The sequence below is a fragment of the Ischnura elegans genome, chromosome 6 (assembly GCF_921293095.1).
Source record: "Ischnura elegans chromosome 6, ioIscEleg1.1, whole genome shotgun sequence".
NCBI lineage: Eukaryota > Metazoa > Arthropoda > Insecta > Odonata > Coenagrionidae > Ischnura > Ischnura elegans.
The window spans coordinates 75,879,753-75,898,687 of record NC_060251.1 but is presented as its reverse complement, the minus strand read 5'-3'; the positions used below and the strand labels follow the sequence as shown (position 1 = coordinate 75,898,687).

At 38.7% G+C, this 18,935-nt stretch overlaps 1 long non-coding RNA gene across 1 annotated transcript in view; it reads left to right on the top strand.

The window, feature by feature from the left end:
* LOC124161020 overlaps window positions 1-18,935 on the top strand; it is a 570,739-nt gene that overhangs the window by 453,381 nt on the left and 98,423 nt on the right. The window lies entirely within an intron of this gene.

Sequence of the window (18,935 nt, the reverse complement as noted above, 5' to 3'; positions counted from 1 at the left end):
GCACACGCAATTCTTCTTCAGCTCCATCCACCGAATTGATGCACACACTGGCGGTTCGACGCAACGAAATAGCAGTATTTACTGGGCTATAAGGACCACCAGTGAAATAAAACCACCCTAAAATTTTGTTTCGGAGAATATATTCAGCTATGCATATTTTCTCGAAAAGCCTGGGTATGTTTGGTACCCAGGAGTGGCGCGGAATTTCGGCTACCTTGAGGAGGGAAGTTTTTATCCGCTCTTACCGCAATGATTTTCAGTAGTGATAAATGGTATCCATATTTTTTTAGCCATTTTTTCTGAGAAATATTACAAAATTTTAACTAATTTTTCATTTCTCTTCCGATTCATATTAATCTTATTGAACGAATCTTCTGATGAAATTTATTCACTGAGTTAATTTATATTTCAATACCACCGCGTGGTATTAGATATTTTATTAGCCATCTCAAATGATGTAACATCTTTAATTTTCGGCATTTAATAGACTGAAATACCAATTCAAAGGAGATTTTATGCATGAATAGGAACTACTGAGAAATTTGGAAGCATGAAATAGTATCTCCCTGGAAACATTGATCAAGGCATGACACAAAACTTTCGCCAAGAATACCAGTGATTTGAAATTTTCTTCTTCAATTTCTTTTTATCGTTCAACTATGAGAATACAAAAATAAATTGATGGAAATTCAAATAATGGAGGGTTAAAGGAGACGTAGTAGCCAAATTTTACTTCATTTCACTTTTACATCTGTTTTATTCAAATCTATTATTCATGACTACAGGTAAACTTTGGTTATCTTGTATTTTTAACATTGAGCCAGGAATTTATGGCTAGTAATGACGTATATTTGACGGTGAATTTGTCGAAATATTTATAGGGGAGTAATTCAGGCCAAATTATCTAGATCACATTCCACATCTATACACTATCCTTCAAGTCCGCTTCACACGGCTTGTGGCGGGTGGTGTTTAGGATACCAGTCAGTGGCGGATCTGTGGGGGGGGGCTAAGAGTGATATACCCCCCCATGGGTGTCTATTTAACAATAGATAGAACGGTAATTTTGTTCGGACCCCCACTACTGCTGAGAGATTACCCTCACTTTGCCCCGCCCCCTTCTTCCTATCCGGGATCTGCCAATGATACCAGTCGTTTACAAAATTTAAATGCTGCGCTTTGGAATTTCCTCTGGATTTTTCTAAAGCCTTCCCAAATACCTTAGAATTATGCTCAATCAGTATGGCATTAATAAATGACGAAAACCAGAGAAATCATTTGGTAATAGGCATCTTTGATAGTATAATCCTGAAATCTGTAGTTGACCGGTTTGACTTGGATTGAATTTCCGAAATGAGACATTAACGATTTTATTAGGCGCAAGCCTATACCTAAGAACTAGCCTAGCACCTAGCCCCAGCAAGTCTCTAGCTGCTTCAGCAAAAAATTATAATTGTAAATAAGGTAAATAAGGTTTTGTCGTGAAGAGATGATCGGGTCGCTCTAATGATTCCTTTATTTAGGCGTCGAAGCATGAATATATAGAAATGTGTGCGGGGGCGGTAGGCGTTGGGAACAACAGCGGGGCGCAATTTTGCCGGAGGTGGCGGCGGAGGCGTGGCCGGAGGCGAGGGAGAGGTCGCCGGCGGAGGCGGGGGCCACGCGCCCCATTGTATGCCTTTCTCATTCTTGGGGCGGAAGGAGGCGTTCGGCCCCGGGCGGAAGTGCTGATTGCAGGGCGAGATGTTAGCGCGGCCTGTGACGACGGTCTCGTACGCGGTATATACGGGGAAGGTGGGACGGGCACGTTTTAGTATATTTTTTTAAGGGAAAGGCACGCGTTATTTTTTTCCCGAGGGAAAAGTGGGCGGAGGCAGACCTTGAATCCTATAAGGCACACGCTGGGTTTCCACCTCTCAAGAAACTCCTCAGAGTAAATAAATCGCTAACTGCAGAGAGGCAGCATGTCCTAGTTGGACGATTTTTTGACGGTTGGACGAAAATTTCTAGCCAACTCTATTAAAATATTTTACTTACTTTATTTGAATATATTCAAGTTCCAAATTCCCATCCATACAAAACAAAATCATTTAAAAAATTAGGCTTCACTAGGTTTTCTATTTCTCTCCTGTAAAGCTAGCCAAATTGGACTTGATGCCTTTCTGCAGTTAGCGGTTCCAAAATGAAATGCAAAACCTCTCAAAGTGGCTGCTTAGTAGCCAAAAGCCGAGTTTAACATTAAAACCAGTAGTTCATAAACCAGCATTTAAATCACTACTTGATAAATTTTGGCTTATGAATTATCAATAGAAGACACTTTGTTACTTCCACAACATATTTTTTTTAATTCCAAGCGTGTTCGGCTGTTACGCCATTATCAATCATAGTAAATATTTTTTGTACTTTATAATGGTGTAACAGCCGAAACTGGTCGGAATTTTTAAAAATATATTGTGGAAGTAACAAGGTGTCTGTATTGATAATATGGAATTCCTTCAACCACGTACAAGCTTCAAGTTTCGATTTGGTTTATGAAAATAATAGGGTATTCATTATCAGCTATCTTTCATTTATCACGTAGTTGAAATTAAAATAACTATGGTAAAGTGCAACTGCCATTCATTTCAATATCTATTTTATAACTCGTAGATGACGTAAAGTTATGGTATAGGAGAGAACGGTAAATCTCTGAAATTTTGAGTGCAATGGCATCGAGGAAAATATTTTGTGTTACTAATACTCCAAACTCCCAGTATTCAGGCTAGCTTCGGAAAAATATCTCGTTTGCAATGTTTAGATATCAGGATCAGCTTATTCTCAATTCTTCTAAATTTGTCTCGCGAAAAGAATCAATAAAGTACAGAAAGCCGTTTTTAAATAATTCGAAGAAAATATATAAAATTGGTAGCAGTAAAAATATGCATAGTTTGGGAATAAGTTTTCATAGTTTGAGTCGCAAATATGAGTGAAAGTAGTTTTAGTGAACAGCACCATGAAAAATATTTGAATTAAAATTGAAATAAAATATGAGAATTACTTACGAGAGTGAATAAATTGAAAATATTAGTTCATTTGTTTAATTTCCCCCTAACAATCAAAATTTAGTACAAAAAGGATGGAGTTCTTTGAGGAGAAATAAAGGGACCCTCGGATGGCAGTAACAATAATTCTGGAAGTAATTTCTCATTCTGATATCCTATGAAATAGTTGTATTCAACGGTGTTTGGCTAGATGTTGGGGAACATATTGCAGTTATAAATGAAAGTGAAAAAACTTTGCGAATGCCCACAGTATTTATTCAAGTACGACGCGTTTCAGCGACTCATCGCTATCATCAGGTATGAAGTAGTGCATAAAATACTTAATAAATTGTGTTACTGTTTCATGTGAAGCTGGTGCGGACAGTACACTAACATACATGACATATCCAATGATACAGATGTAATTTTTACGATACTACCGGCGTATCAGGCGCACAATGGATTCTTGGGTTCTTCACCGATCAAGTTTTGCAGACCCATTATCACCTCCATCACGTACAACAAAAATGCGGGAAAATCAGAACATGTTAAAGTCAATCAGGTTACACCTGACCGATGGACGGTTTTTACATATACCGGAACATATAGAAAGATAGCATTCAGTAGATCCCCTGAAGATGAAGAACAAGTCTTTTCCTCAAGATTCTTCGAAACTTCGGCAGGCATGCATCCAATTACCCGTTGGAGAACCCTAGAATTCATTTGCTCCTAAATAAAGAAAATTTTAATAGTAGAAAATTTTCCATAGCTTTACCTTACCGAAATTATTTGAGTTTCCACACTTATGCGCCATCATCGGCCTACGTATTCTTATTCGAAGCACGCCTTACAATTTCACCATAAAGATAAAACAATTGTGATCTCCGAAGGGACTTCAGTGACAAATCGGAGAGGGGAGAGAATGTAATAATACTTTCGTCTTCCTTTTAGAAGCAGTCCTGATGGTGGCACGTTGGCCTTGTTTTCATTGCATAAATTTTTGGGTGGTACGAAATTACGCACTTTCACATTATATTTAGCAATATGTTCGACTCACATATATGAGTACGTTTCAATCATACTAAGCTTAACTTTGTTGACTACGATAGTATCCGAGAATCCCATCGTTTCTGCAATGATAGAGATGTTTACAGATTACTGGATTATACATATCTACTAGGAGGAAACCACAGAGTTTCCACCTCCCAGACCACTACCACCCTACGATCTCGCGTCTTTTCCCTGTCACTCCTCCCATAAACTCAGCCCACAGTTTCATAGTCTCTTCACTCCCCCATTGGACTCGGAAGTCCCCTCAAAATCAAGCCGTGAACTCCCTCACTGTGACCCCCAACCCTCTATGCGTCACTCAGTCCGTTGCCGCACCGTGGCAACCAGATTTCAGGCTCAGATACATTCCTAATGAGTAGGCGGTGGTTACGAGGGGAGGGAGGGAAATCCTCCTTTTCCATTCCCTCTTTATGTATCTCTTCCCCCAACGGTTACAGTCAGGGCTAGAGAGGGTGTACGGAAGAGTGGCAGAGGAAATGCATGTCATGGAGGGAAAGTGGAGAAGTTAAAAGGGGTTGGTTGCGTGGTATCTCATCACCCCTATTCCTCCCCCGACACGCCCTGTATCGAAGAAGAATTGAGCTGAGTAATTTCTTAATAATTGTTGCACACGCAGGGGATGGCGCCCAGATTTTTGCCGTTATTACTCGTAATGACACCACTGTTCTTAAGGCCGTTTTACACGGTACACGGAATTGCGCAGGTTAGAGCTGCATTAATTTCTAAAATGGCGTGGAATTGCGCGAATGCATGAACGAAATTAGAACATGGGCTATTTTGCCGTCTCGCGTCCACGCATTCTCGCATGTGTTCTAGCAATTCACGGCTTTACACGACGCAATTTTGATTGCGCCTTCGCACGTACGTCAGATTGCGCAATTCCGTGTACCGTGTAAAACGGCCTTTAGAGTCACCTAAAATAATCTTTAATGGATTGATAGCCAACTTTTGTTACAATTGTTGCACATGCAGGGGATGGTGCTTTGATTTTTTCTGTTATTACACGTAATTTGATGCGTCTATTCCTTGAGTTACTAAACGGAATCTTCAATGGTTTGGTAGTTACAACTTCTTATACAAAAAAAGTACGTGGCACAAAAAGTTTTAGGATCTTTGAAACAAATATATGGGAATTTAATATAATTTGTATAATTTCGATTAAATTAAGGGAATTACAAGTTTACAGTTACACTTATCAACCATTCTTTCACTTTTCTTTTAATGTCGGCCAAGGATTTTAGATTAAATATAGCCTTTGACATACAATTGAATGTATGAGGTAATACAACATACTTCAGCAGTCTTTTACCATAAATTTTATTGAAATAACAATAATAATAATAGTAGGGAGGAAGCTAAGGCAGCGAATTTGAAATAGGAAAAAGCATTCAAAATCAGCTCATTTGGTAAACTGAATCCATCGTGAGGCGGGGATCTATTCAGCGTAGATTACTATGGAGATGGAGTACCAAGTTCCTCACCGATCTCATTCCATAGAACACCTTACCATAGTCCAGATCGTTACTCAAGTTTTGCTCATGACTCAAACTCGACTCTGTAGTCACGTTGGTGTTACGAGAAATCTATTGAACCCCAGAGCTCTCTTGTCCATACTCCGCTGCTAATAAGTTGAGTTCATACTCAAATTGAGTGGCCAAATTCCAAGACTTCCGCTGCGGCGCTGTCATCTCACATTTTAAAATGAAAATTTTCTCGTAAAAATACTTACAATGTTGACATTTTTAATGAGCAGGAGACGATGAGTGACGGGAGTTTTGGAAATTTTCTATTTTACGTATTAAACGACTGAACGTAACCACAGTTACTCCAGCTCAGGTGAGTTGAGTGAAATTATTTTTGAAAATACGAACTCAAAAATTGAATTGCGTCTCAAGGCCGTATTCTAGAACGTCACTCATGTTTTGAGCACGACTCACACTTGGCTCTGTTGCCACGTTGGTATTATGAGGCCTCACTCAAATCGAGTCTTCAAGTTCCAAAGTGTCCGCCAGCATGGCCTCAAGTTTTAAAAATGAAATATCTCTCGTAAAAATGCTTACTTGGGATTACTAAAGTCGCCACTCGGACAAAGTGGTCCGAGTTTCACGGGGAAATATGGTATAATTAGGGCTTTTAACCGCAATTTACATACGTGATGATGTGATCTATCAAATTCATAACTTTCCACTGATTTCTCTCGAAATTACAAAAATGATACTGCAAAATGTAGGAAAAAAAGTGGATGGGATTTCACTCATCACCGCGGCGCGGATATTTTTGGAAACCGATTAAAATGCGACCGAAAAGGAAAGAGAAATAAGCCTTCTATGGGATGGAATCAGGCCTCCTGTATGCAGTTCCGTTCCCTTTAGATATGAACTACTGAGGTTGAGTGATAACTTAACATTGAGTCTGGTATACGGCCCCAAGTTCCACACCGGTCTCATCCCGGGAAACACCTTGACCTCCGCCCCGTGGAGTGGGATAGTCGCCGTGGGCTGGCGCGAATGTCTTCCTGCAGGGAGAAGAGCCATCCGTCGCTGTCTCATTTAATGCTCCCTCCCTTTTCTGCTCCCTTGACCACCGCCGCCATTTGACTCGTACACCGCGACTCTCGAGCCCACCTTTCCCGCATCCCACACTCCCCCTGTCCCATAACAGACCACGCCACGCCACCTGCAACTCTCACGCCCCCCCCCCCCTCCCTTCCTTCCCATGATCCTCCTCTCCGCTCGGACGGCCGTGTCCGTCACTATCTCGATGCATGCATTCCTGCCATTCTTCGGCCCTTTGACGGAGAGTCGCGCGCTCGAAATAAATGCGCGGGACTGGACAGGGAAAAACTCATACGCGGTCGCGCGCTGAAGCACACGCCGGACTCTTTTCAAGTCTTTTATGACCTGAGCCGCTATTTCCAATATTTAGCTTATTTCTATGGCGTGTATGGCTCTTTATTGTGGTTTTAATTGCGTACAATAGTATAAGCGTCCGTTTTTTGCTTGCTTCCATTTGAAATAGCATGAAAAGTTAGCGGTAAGGTAAATACTATACTGAGTGCGGTCCCTTTCAGTGGGCCGTAAAAAGTGCTATGATACAATTACCGATTGTTAGTGATCTTCATGTTTAAGCCTGAAATGAGGTTTTCACTCCCGGCTCCCATATTCCATAAAGAAAGGCATTCGGGGCATGGTTATTTTGGTCAATAAATATGATAAACAAGTTACATGCCGGGGAAAAGTGATTACATGAAACGATCGATCTTAATTTAAGCGACCCTCGAACAATTTCATAGAACTTATAACTGGTTTGTACTGGAATCGCGTTATTGAAATTCATTCGAGTATAAAAATCTTTGTTTTCAATTAAAACCAACATTTTTCAATCGTATAAGGAGAACGTTCGCTCGTGAACAACTAAAATTAGCCTCGACCCGTGTTGGTAGGTAGCGTGTAATCAAAGTGTAGGTATAACTAATATTAGTCTCAGGTCCTGATGGTAGCGATAAAAAGTGACTATACTTGACACTTCACCGTTCAGTTCTTCACCGTTTCTTCAAACATTTAAGTTCTTTGGCATTTTAATCTTTCATTTGCCGAATGTGCAATCAAAATTATATTGTATCAATGGCCAAAAAGACCCATTGCCTCCACGATTCTAATTTTCACGAGTTTAAACTTTATACATGTACCTGAAACTTTAAAAAATTACTTTCTCATATTCCTTTTTTTTATATGTACGTATTTTTTCATTTGAGGTACAAGTGAATGTTGGCAAAGGCCTACCATGTATAGAGTGGTATTTTCAAGATAATACATTTGGTTTTAAAAGAGTAATACGTCAAAATCAGTGACAAAATACCTCCGGATGATAGGACTTGCTGCATTCTATTAAGATTCCATTTTGAAATCGAAACTTAGCAGCTATGATTGCACTAATCCAAAATGATTCCAGGTCTATTTCTTGATGGCATAACACTAGGTACATCATCAAAACGCCTAAATGGGATTTATTATTACAAGTTCCTGCTCCCTTTCGTCAATTTGGTGTGTTCAATGTGGACTGGCATGGGGAGCTGGATTAAACACTGGTATTATACACGCGCACAAGCACACCTCAGGGCGGCCTTAAGACCCCCAAGGTGGCATTGCTTGGGAAACATACTTCCCCAAGTCCAAAGCTACTTATATGTAGTCGAAGAGTCAAAAGAGGCATCGGAATCCGAAGCGCGCAACGAGTCTCTTTTTTCTTTTGGATCGTTCCGAGAATTACGCAAGTGTCCCCAGAAGCTTCTCTCTCTCTCTCTCTCTCTCTCTCTCTCTCTCTCTCTCTCTCTCTCTCTCTCTCTCTCTCTCTCTCTCTCTCTCTCTCACTACCGTGAAGAATTACGCAATTTTGAAGTAAGTGCCAAAGGTATGCGTTTCAAATTAGTTTCCGAATGATTTACTATGGATAGGAACTCTTCAAAGGAAATGCAGAGAATGATAAGATGAGATCTCATTATACTATTTGATAAAATTTTACCTTTTAGAGGGACATTGTGTAAGACACATTTTGAAGACTTTGTACACTGAGGAGGAAGAGCATATTTCATAGAGAATTAGTCCACTCTCATCAGGCTATTACAAAAAGCTTGTTTGAAAGGTGGAACTTTATTTTCTGTACATTAACGTTATTGGCTCATTTTTTTCTCATTACGCTGGGGGTTTTCTTCCACTGCTACTTCATCATTTTCGTGTAATTGCGGAAAAGAGGAATTGGAAAATGTTGACACTGCCCGTTTTGTAAGTTGCATTTATTTCAATTCCATATAAAAAATCCATAAAAATTGTTATTTGATGGGACTTTTTCGCAATATCTAAGTGCGTAATTATAATGGATTCAATATTCACATAGGTAATTTTGTTGAGGTCGTTATGGTATAATGATGAAACCAACTGTGTATTAAACCACAGAATATTTTGTTCGGCACTACTAGTACCGACGGTGCCACGACGTAATACCAGGCACCATGACGTATTATTCGATACTAGGTCTACCAAATGAAAAATTATGTCCATTGAAACATAGTTTGCTTTCATCATTATCATTACGTAACTACAGCCTTGCGAGTAACGAGTGTCGTTTTTGGTTATGCCTTGTGGCTTGGAATAATCTCTTAATAAACTTCACTGTGAGAAGTGAGATTTTGGCATATCGGAAGATTTTATTGTCAATTTTAGAGGCTATTCTTTTAAAATCCGGTTTCGTTAAACGTAATAAGGTCATCATTGAGGACATCGAATTATTCGTTAGATCTTGATGAGGAGGCAATGCGACGACCCTCAGTGCTTTAAGAGAATTAAAATTAGTGGAAATGGGATTTATGGATGCGATTCATACTGTTCCTAAAAAGGCAAGCTAAATATTTTTCACTGCTAAATAAATGCTTTTTTTGTTATAAATTCTGGCTTTAGGCTAAGGTATTTGCATATGAAGCTAGTGATAATAGCTTTCAGCGTTAACGCTAACCAATTTCACAGCTTTTAAGCGCGAATTAATTTTTTCGACGCCTTTCTGATTTCTGCGTAATATTTTACGTATAAAAAGCATTCGTCGAAGTAAATTAAATTCCATTTTTGAGCATCGTTGATTCAAATTCGTACAATAAAGCATTTGTTATCTTTACATCTCATATTCTTTGGAAATTTTGATTCAATATTCAGGGAACTTTAAAAAAATCTTGTTCGCCAATGTTGATGTAAATTTCGATCCGTTTTTTGCTTGATTCATTCTGAACGTCCACTTTTTTCCTACTACTTCTCTAGTTAATTTTCAAATCAATAAATATTAAGTCGAAAACATGGTGTTTGGTGGAATATAATTGAACTCTTCATAATGGCGTTATTCTGGCGTTACACATAAATACTTGTTTTAGTGGGTAGATGCATTAATACAAGAAGATAATTGGGCTGTAATGGTGCGGAGATATTTACTCGTTCTTACTTTTGTGATTACACTACCTTTGCTGCTTTCCCATGTAAGGGAAATGCAATTTGCCACTGCAAAATATTACATTTCAGATAAAAACATTTATATACCCCTCTTTCCCAACATAAATCATGGAGAAAAAGTCCCTATATTACATAAATATTCGAAGTTATGACTTCTGCATAACTATTTTTGCAAAAATCTCATAAAAAAGCCTCGGGTGACTTAATTTTTATTTAATTTTTTGCAAATTTTTGCAAATTTCTCGTTTCTACAAAAACTATAATTCTCGTGTGTTTTGTTAGCTTTTGATATGTGAAAGCATTAGTAAAATCTCTATATAAACCTTAATATCACTCAATATAATATCCTGCCAACTTTTTCGGCAGTTTTGACATTCAAATAAAAAAAATTAAACAATTTTGTTACTTCAACTCGTAGTAATTTTGCATTATAATGGTGGCGCTCCACTAATGCGTGCAAATCGATACAGTATTCCATTATCATACTTTTCTTATATAATTACACTGAGTTTCTTTTCAAGTCTTATCCTCAGTCTTTCCTCAGTTGTTACCGCAGTGTTGTTACCGCAAGTTGTTACCGCAAGTGTTGAAGCATAAATTTCATATGGTTATCCATCTACACCGATGGTTCATTTTTTCCCTGTTAGATTGCAGTTGATTTCGCCATGAAGTGACATAGACACAAAAAAAAACTATGCCCAGCAATGTGAGTAACCTGCCCATTTTCATTCCCAACCGCCACACTGTGAAATTAGAGGCAAAAAGTCCCCATTGATGAAAACAACGCTGCCTTATGCCGCAGTTCCGCTTTGCGGTGACATCTGCAAGGCACTCATTAGCACCCGAAAAGATTGTCGAGATAATCTCGCCTTCGCTAGCGAGAGATGGCCCCCCTTATTGTACATCGGCGTTACTAAGGGGGGTTGGGTAGCTCTTTCCCCTGTTGCACCTGTCTTCACAGCTTAACGTTCTCCCCCTCAGAAACTCGCTGCATGCTAGAAGTAAAAAGGCCAACGGGCTGGGGTAAGGTGTTCGTTTGGGCCATATGACCATTCAGTGAATGTGATCATCGCATGCGTATCGTTGTATGAGTAGGAAAGGGTTTATAATATGATCGTTATATAGGTAAATAACCAAGGCCAAGTCAGCGACGTGCGGGAATAGAATCACCCGCAAGTACGTAAACTCCAGAGTGAAAAAATTATTTGCAGTGAGCAGGACTAAAGTCCTCCAATTCGGGAGACCATAGTTCGAATACCGGAATTTTTCTTTCGATTCTTTTTAACCCAGCCATTTTTCCTCTCTAAATGTTTTAGCATATTTCACGGTTGTTTTATAGATTTCAAGGAAAAGGATAGCTAAGAGTCTGATTGAGAGTATAGGAGTTCGCGGTGCGGAAACGTGGAAGTTGACGAAGGAGAAGATTAGGTGGAAGGCGATACAAATCAGAATATAGAGGAGAATCGAGAAGGTGATGTGTGTGGAGAGTGCAAGACATTAGTTTATTAAAAACTTCTTAGAAGCCGTATGTTTTGCCTTCATTCTAACGCTACTTCCATTCTAGCGTTTCAAAGCTGGCCAATTGGTGTTCCACAGTTTTTCAGTTTTTACTAAATTATTAAATGGCGATATGTGCTATGCTTCTAACCAGCTTCCTCACATCAAGGCTTTTTGACTCATTTTTTAGCAGCTTTTACTGAAGTCGAAATGTATTGTTTAAATAAAAATGGCGCTGGGGTAAGCGCAAGAAGCAAAAAAAGTGGTAATTTAAATTTGCATTCATCGATTTTCCCATTTTTTACATCAATCAACAAGTTTCAGCTCAGTGTAAACTCAGAAGTTATTGAAAGGCCAACTGAAAAGGTCTTATCTTCTCCTCTACGACTGGTCTGTTTTGTCTTCTTCTGTCGCACAAAACGTATCCATACCTTACGCCATTTTCTCAAAACTGAAAAGCGTACGTAGAACAATTCTTTGCTAACGTTTGTCAAATCCGAAAAATTTTCTGTAGATTTTTATCAGACGAGAAGAATTAAATACATAGATACAAATCTAACGAATAGAGTCTACTTTATGGAACCTCAAATTTTAAAACGCGGGATTAAGTTTGAGACCAGAGATACACCACGGATCTAGCGAGGGTTATTATTTTCCATAGATAATACGATTGAGTAAACGGAGGGATGAGAAAGATATTTCTGTAAGTCAATTTCTGTCGATTTTGAGTTATCCATGGCAACGGACTGATAAAGAGTCTATATTCCTAAAAATACAATGGTGCAAGTCATACTTACATTTGGGACCGCCAGGTAGCAGCACATGCAGGGAGCCCCCAGCACAGTTCCAACTTGTTGGCGAATTATAATTTAATTATTGAGAAACTTTGATTTTTTATTAACACTAATATGTTTATTATTCCTCCAAATGACTCTAATTGCATTTGCTGAGATGTAACGTCTTTTAGCAAGACAGAAACCGTGACAATTAAAATTCTCTTGTCCTATAAAAGAGGCGTTGTCCCTCTGTCCCTTCCCCGTTTGCTCTAAGTGAGCGGGGAAAACCGTCAATCAAGCACGTTCCCTCTCCCCAACCAATTCCGGGTAAAGTATACGCTCCCTCCCTACCAGAATCCTCCCCTCCGCCGGAACACCTTCGAAATTTATCACCTGCAATGAGGCGATGTTTAGAGTGGGGTGGTGAAATAAAAACAGCCGAGTAAGTACCTCGCTCCACGGAAATTAAAATGCGGTCGTATATACCTCGGATCAGTCGTTTCGGATTCGTGGAGTGAAAATGAAGGAAGAAATGTAATAAATCTGCGAAAAATAATCTGCGTTAAGAAGGCTTAGCTGCAAATACGTAGTTAAATAGAAATGTATTTTTAAACTTTTTATAAATCCACATTGAACGGGCTGTGTTTACAATGGTAATCTTCGTTACTTGCAGAAAAGCGAGATCAGATGTAAGTCAATGAATGGAGAAATATTCAAATCAGGACAAATTCCATGTAAATATATTGTATTTGTTGTATTTTATGCTAATTGGCTCATTTTGACGTTTACTGCCGTTATATGATCGCCAAAAAAATAAATTTGAGCTGAATTTTTTGATTAAGATGAGTAAATTAATTACTTAATTGCAACACAGGGCCGAAATCGTAAAATTTTCGAGTGTTTTGGCATATAACTGTGAATTTCCGTAAGGTAAAATGAAAAACCATGTATTGGACCGCCTCGTAGTTTTCTCGGCGTTACAGCCGTTTAGAGAGCGCAAATTCCCACTCGACTGAACTTTCGTGGTGACGCATAACTTGTTTAATACATACGCTATCACCTTAAAGTATTCAGGGAATAGGTATCGTGTACACAGTGCATTCAGTATTTCTCTTGATCTTAGATATGAAAGTTTGATCTCAGCGTTTTCCCAAAAGTAAAATTGTTACCTATATTTGATAGGAAAATGTTGACACGGGTGTACTGAATATACCCTAAAAACTCCAAGGAGGTAGCGTGAGTTTATAACGAGTAATACATTCATTAAATAGAGAATTAAAATACGAGTGATGGAGTGGAAACGATTCCTCCTCTTAAATTTTGTCGTAGTTTCATTACGCATGGCGATATTTGCTCACGCGTGGGTTGAATTTCTTCTTTTTATCCTCCGCACTCCCTTCCTCCCTTCCCCATCGCACAGGTATCTCCCTTCTCCGCCACTTGTGTCTCATTGTCCGTCGGGGCATATCCTCGCCTCATTATGCCCAGGTGATTGATCTCCGATGTTTTTCGCGTGCCGAAAGCGGACGGCACGCGCCGCGGCTCCAAGCGGAGTTGTCGGCGTTCTGCCTTACCGACGATTGCCTCGGCGGTCGCCGGGAGTTCCAGCGATGGACGAGGGATAAAAATCCCCCTTCAGCGACAACCACGCCCGCAAGTGCCAACAGAAATGTTCATTCCGTTCGGATAAGCTGTTTCGATCCTTGCACGTGGCAGGTCAGATTTCGTCGCTAGATAACAGAAGCCGTTATTAATTCTTCCGGAACACAAAAAAATGTGTACACAGGCCTTAATAGTTTGAATTTATGTCTCCTATTACGCCACTATGATGTTTAAAAGATAACTGCTAACCAGTTAACTTGTATTCCAGTGGTATTAATGTGTATCAAATTATTAAAGAATCCTCATAATTGAAAATTTTCGTGCGATGTAATCCTATGGTAGACACTGACGTAAACTATCGAAAATGACACCAATATATTTGTCTGCCTTTAGCCAAAGATCCAAGCACTGAGCAAGCATTGCGCATATGATGTGGAAGGTACTTATGTTGAAATCACTTTGAATACCATGCTGGTTGATATGGAGCCGATGTCGTGGGAATGTCTTGTTTTAGTTTAATTTGTACATGCCTTTGATTTTAATCTAATAGCTACAGAGTTTAATAAAGAAGAATTATCCAACGATGCGAGTAACTATTTTTTAGGACTATCAAGCCCTCTTTTTCTTAAAAAAAAAACGCAAAAATAAATGACTCTGTTACAAATATTGCATCAGCAATATGATATGACGCCACTTTAGGTATAGTCATACTCCAAGTCAGGAATAATTTGAAAAGTGATACAAGCAATGGTGTATAACCTTCCATTTTTGACAGGGGTTCTATCGTATTGTCAAACATGAAGAGGATCTATTTTGTAAAGTAAATAATTTGCTTTCAGCTCGTGCGCAAAGATGAGATAGGTGCGCAGCAGTACATTTGCTCTGAATGTGTTCATTTTTTCCCTGATATGTGTATTTATCATTGTCATTTGTAGACCATTTGTGTCAACGCAGAAGATAAGTTGCGTGAAATATCGCCCCAGTCGTTAGGGGAAGTTTATTTTTCTTTTACTACTTTTTGTTCCTATTCGTATAATTTCTCTTGGGGGGAAAGATCATTATGTTTTCTCTGTTATTAGATTTTTGTTATTTATTGGCTTACAGAACGGTTTTATTCCGAAAAAATCATAGCCTGTAATGCAATTGTCGCCACGTGCCACTTCAGTCACGCCAAGTTTAAGTAGAACATGCCAGGTCTTGTCAAAATGTGGCTCATTTATCTTCTCAATTCTCTCTACTCTTCTACTTGCCGTTGTTGTAAACGACAGTCTGGATGTCTAAGTCCAGGCATATTTTCTATGGAAGTTAAACTTGCATAAATCTTGAAAATATGATGCTGAATTATGGTCTAATGTTTATAATATGGATGATAAATCAGAATGTATTCACTCAAGATTGATCAAATGCATGAATTAATATTCATATGTATTTCACTTTTTTGAAAATCCATCCGTGGTTTTATGCGATTTTTTTGCTTACTCTGTTTTTTTATTTCTTAAATTAAATTCGTCTCTTCCTTATAAAGTTTTTCACATTTATTATTTTTTCGTGCTTTTTTCTTTGAAATTCGGCCTCCATAGTATGTTTTATTACGGAAGTTATGATGACTCTCTATTCTATAATGTGAAATGAGGCTACTGCAATTCCGTTGATTGTGTTGAAAATGGCTTCACATGCATTGTGTTTTTCACTATGACTTGATGGTATTAATGTTGCTTTATTGCCTCTGAGGAGCAAATCTCAATCGATTGCATATATGCTATTTGATACTTTAGGGAATAAAGCAATTTACTCGTCTTCTATATTCCTTTCGTATCGGTGATTAATATCACGAACCAGGCTGTTGCTACTGACCGTATCCTTTGTGTTTTTGTGATTAATACGGATCTGCAAAGGAATACATGTAATTACGAGTTCACCCTCTTGAGGAGGTTAGTCAGAGCGACGAGTATTCATTTTTTGGCAGTAGAATTCTATACATGAAAGCCTCCTAAATCTGAATTTTGGTTGCAACGAATCTTAAAACCAATTTTTGCGTATCAACCATTGAACTCGGTCAAAACTTATACTCCCTGAAAGTCGATAAAAATAATACCTAAAACTTATAATTTTGGATGCACACATGAATTACATGTATGTAATATATCTGCACACATTGAATATTTTTATATGAATTCGCTCAAAGTTATGTACTCGCTTTAGATCTAATTGCTTACTTTTGAACGTTTGATTTTCTCATGAACCTATAGAGTAGGTCATGCAGGGGGCAATCTTGAATTATTTCTTATCTTTTGTGATAGTGAAGTGTTAATGTGAGTTATATATAAACGATCTCTATCCGTAAAGATTCAATCCATGCATAACCACACAGAAATGACATCTTTCAATTATATATTTTCCGACACCTACGCGCAATCGATTTTGATTGATCATTTATTTTTCATAATTGATCGACGACTTTAAGCATATGTTGATAGCTAATGGTCTGGTTTTGAAGCCTAAGTTGAATACGTGAAAACGAACGAAATATCTCGTTAGCATGAAGATTATTTGATCCACTGAATACAGTGGAACTTGGTTATAACGTAAACAAAGGGACCAGAAGATTTTTAACGTTATATCCGAGTGACGTTATAAAAAAGCAGCCTTAAATCTGAGTGAAAGGGCAAAGTAAAAACGCAAATGGTCTGCAATATGCAACACTGTTTATTGAAATCTACTGGTACATTGAAATATGTGTAGTAAAAAAACGATAATAAAAAAATGATATTCACAATTAAATATTGCGAATATTAACAAAAGAGTTGCATCCCGTCACCAGCTCAACGTCCAACTTGTGACCTGTTTTTTCTTTTGATGTTTCTACGCATGGTTTCTATGAACTTTGGGACATAATACAATCAAACTACCACTTTTGCAACCTAAGAATCGCACAATGTTTGCCGCTATACCCGAGCGTCTCAATATTTGTTGACGATATAAACGGGTTTTCGTACAACATAAAATGTTCAATTTTGGCTGGTCTGTATAAAATGTGACGTTAAACCCGAGTTGACGTTACAGCCGATGCCGTTATAACCAAGTTCCACTGTATACATAGAAGTGATTTCTTTTCGAAAAATTTGGACAAGTCATCCTATAATTAACGTATATGCCGCCGCAATAATCTCCTCACCAAGTTTAGTCGAGATCAGTTGTTGTGAACCGACTTAAAGAATCCTCTATCCTAATATTCCTGGTTCTTGTATAACCGGCCGTAGGTAGCATTTTCTTGGCTGTTCCCTGCATCGTCTTATTCCCGGGGGGTCCTCTTAATCCACTAAAAGCGCCTCCTGGACAGCGGACGCCCGCACTCCTCGGAATCGCGTCGTAAAGGTCTCCCCGACTGTCTTCTCCCGCGTCGACGCTGCTTTTTATTGCTTGCCTTGGATCTTCCAGCAGCAGCACCCTCTTCCATCGCCTCCTCCTCCGTCGTGCGCTCCAAGTACATTCAACCCACAAAGTTGGGGGAGAAGCGCTTGGACTCATTGGGTTTGTAAATGAGGCCGCAGCGTCGCAAATCAATAGGTGGTCCCCCCCTCCCAGTTATGCTCGGTCTTGAGGCTGGTCCAAGTTCAGAGATGTGGGTAGGGTACATGCCCAGTCGGCCATGAATGAACTTTTTTCCGGAAAGGTATCAACCGTTTACTTCAAAAATGCCTATTGTAAGGATCTCTAGCATAGAATTCTCATACTAGTGTGCACAGTAATTTAAGAACAAGTACTTGATGTGACTAAGTGCAGTGTTTGCTGTGAATTGGCGCTTATTTACTTATTTTTGGTTCTAGGTCACACATGGACTGCAAAATTACGTGAAGTAGACCATATAAAACCTGTTATTGGTATTTTACTGCCATTTTTACCTAAAAATTGAATTTTTTATTTTCAACCAACCTCAGAAAATCACCAATTGTGCAACCCGACGCATTACTTCACAACACTATTTTTAGAGTGTAGATCATCATGCTTAGACACCATAAAAAGGACACATAGAAATGACCTGAAAGTTGTTGCCTCAAAAAAAAGAATTTAAGGTTACTTAGCATGTGCCTCTGCTCCTAATTATAGTTTAATTTTAGGCACAGTAGATACAGAGTGGCCAAAATGGGCTCACTAATTTGGACAATACACTCTCTTTTAGAGGCCTTTTTTCCGCCAATTTTAATTTTAAAAAGGTAATAGTGAAGTTGATAGTCTGAGGCGTTACTTTATGGAAGTTGCTCATGATGAATGAAAAATTTTTTACTTTGTTTTTCCACATATACTTTATTACCACGCGACCATGGTTTCGACGCACTGCGTCATCATCTGGCGATGGGTACAATGAAGATTCTTCTTATACATAAACCAGAGTAGTGGGGGGGGTGGGTAATCACGACCCACTACTCTGGTTTATATATACCCCCCACTACTCCGGTTTATATATAAGAAGAATCTTCATTGTACCCATCGCCAGATGATGACGCAGTGCGTCGAAACCATGGTCGCGTGTTAATAAAGTATATGTGGAAAAACAAAGTAAAAAATTTTTCATTCATCAGGTAATAGTGAATTGTATTCACTCCTCTTAAGACCACGAATGCAACCTGGAATCATTTCATTATCTCTAGTACATAAACAAATTTCATCGATGAGCACACCGTTGTCCAAATATTACCTATTCATTTCTTAGCATTCGTCAAGACCAAAAAACTTTTACATTGCCCGTATTCGATGCCTGATATATATCTTTGGTCAGCAGTAATTGAAAATGAACTGAAAATGATTGGCAGAAGGATTGTTCGATCAGAAAGTAGGTGTACAATAAATGTAAGCAGTACGGAGAAGCAAAGATCTCTTTCATCTCTAACAGTGCACATGCATTATATAAACCTTCATCATCATTATCATCACCATTAGTCAACAATCTTAAGATTGGTTTGACGCAGTTCTCCATTCCT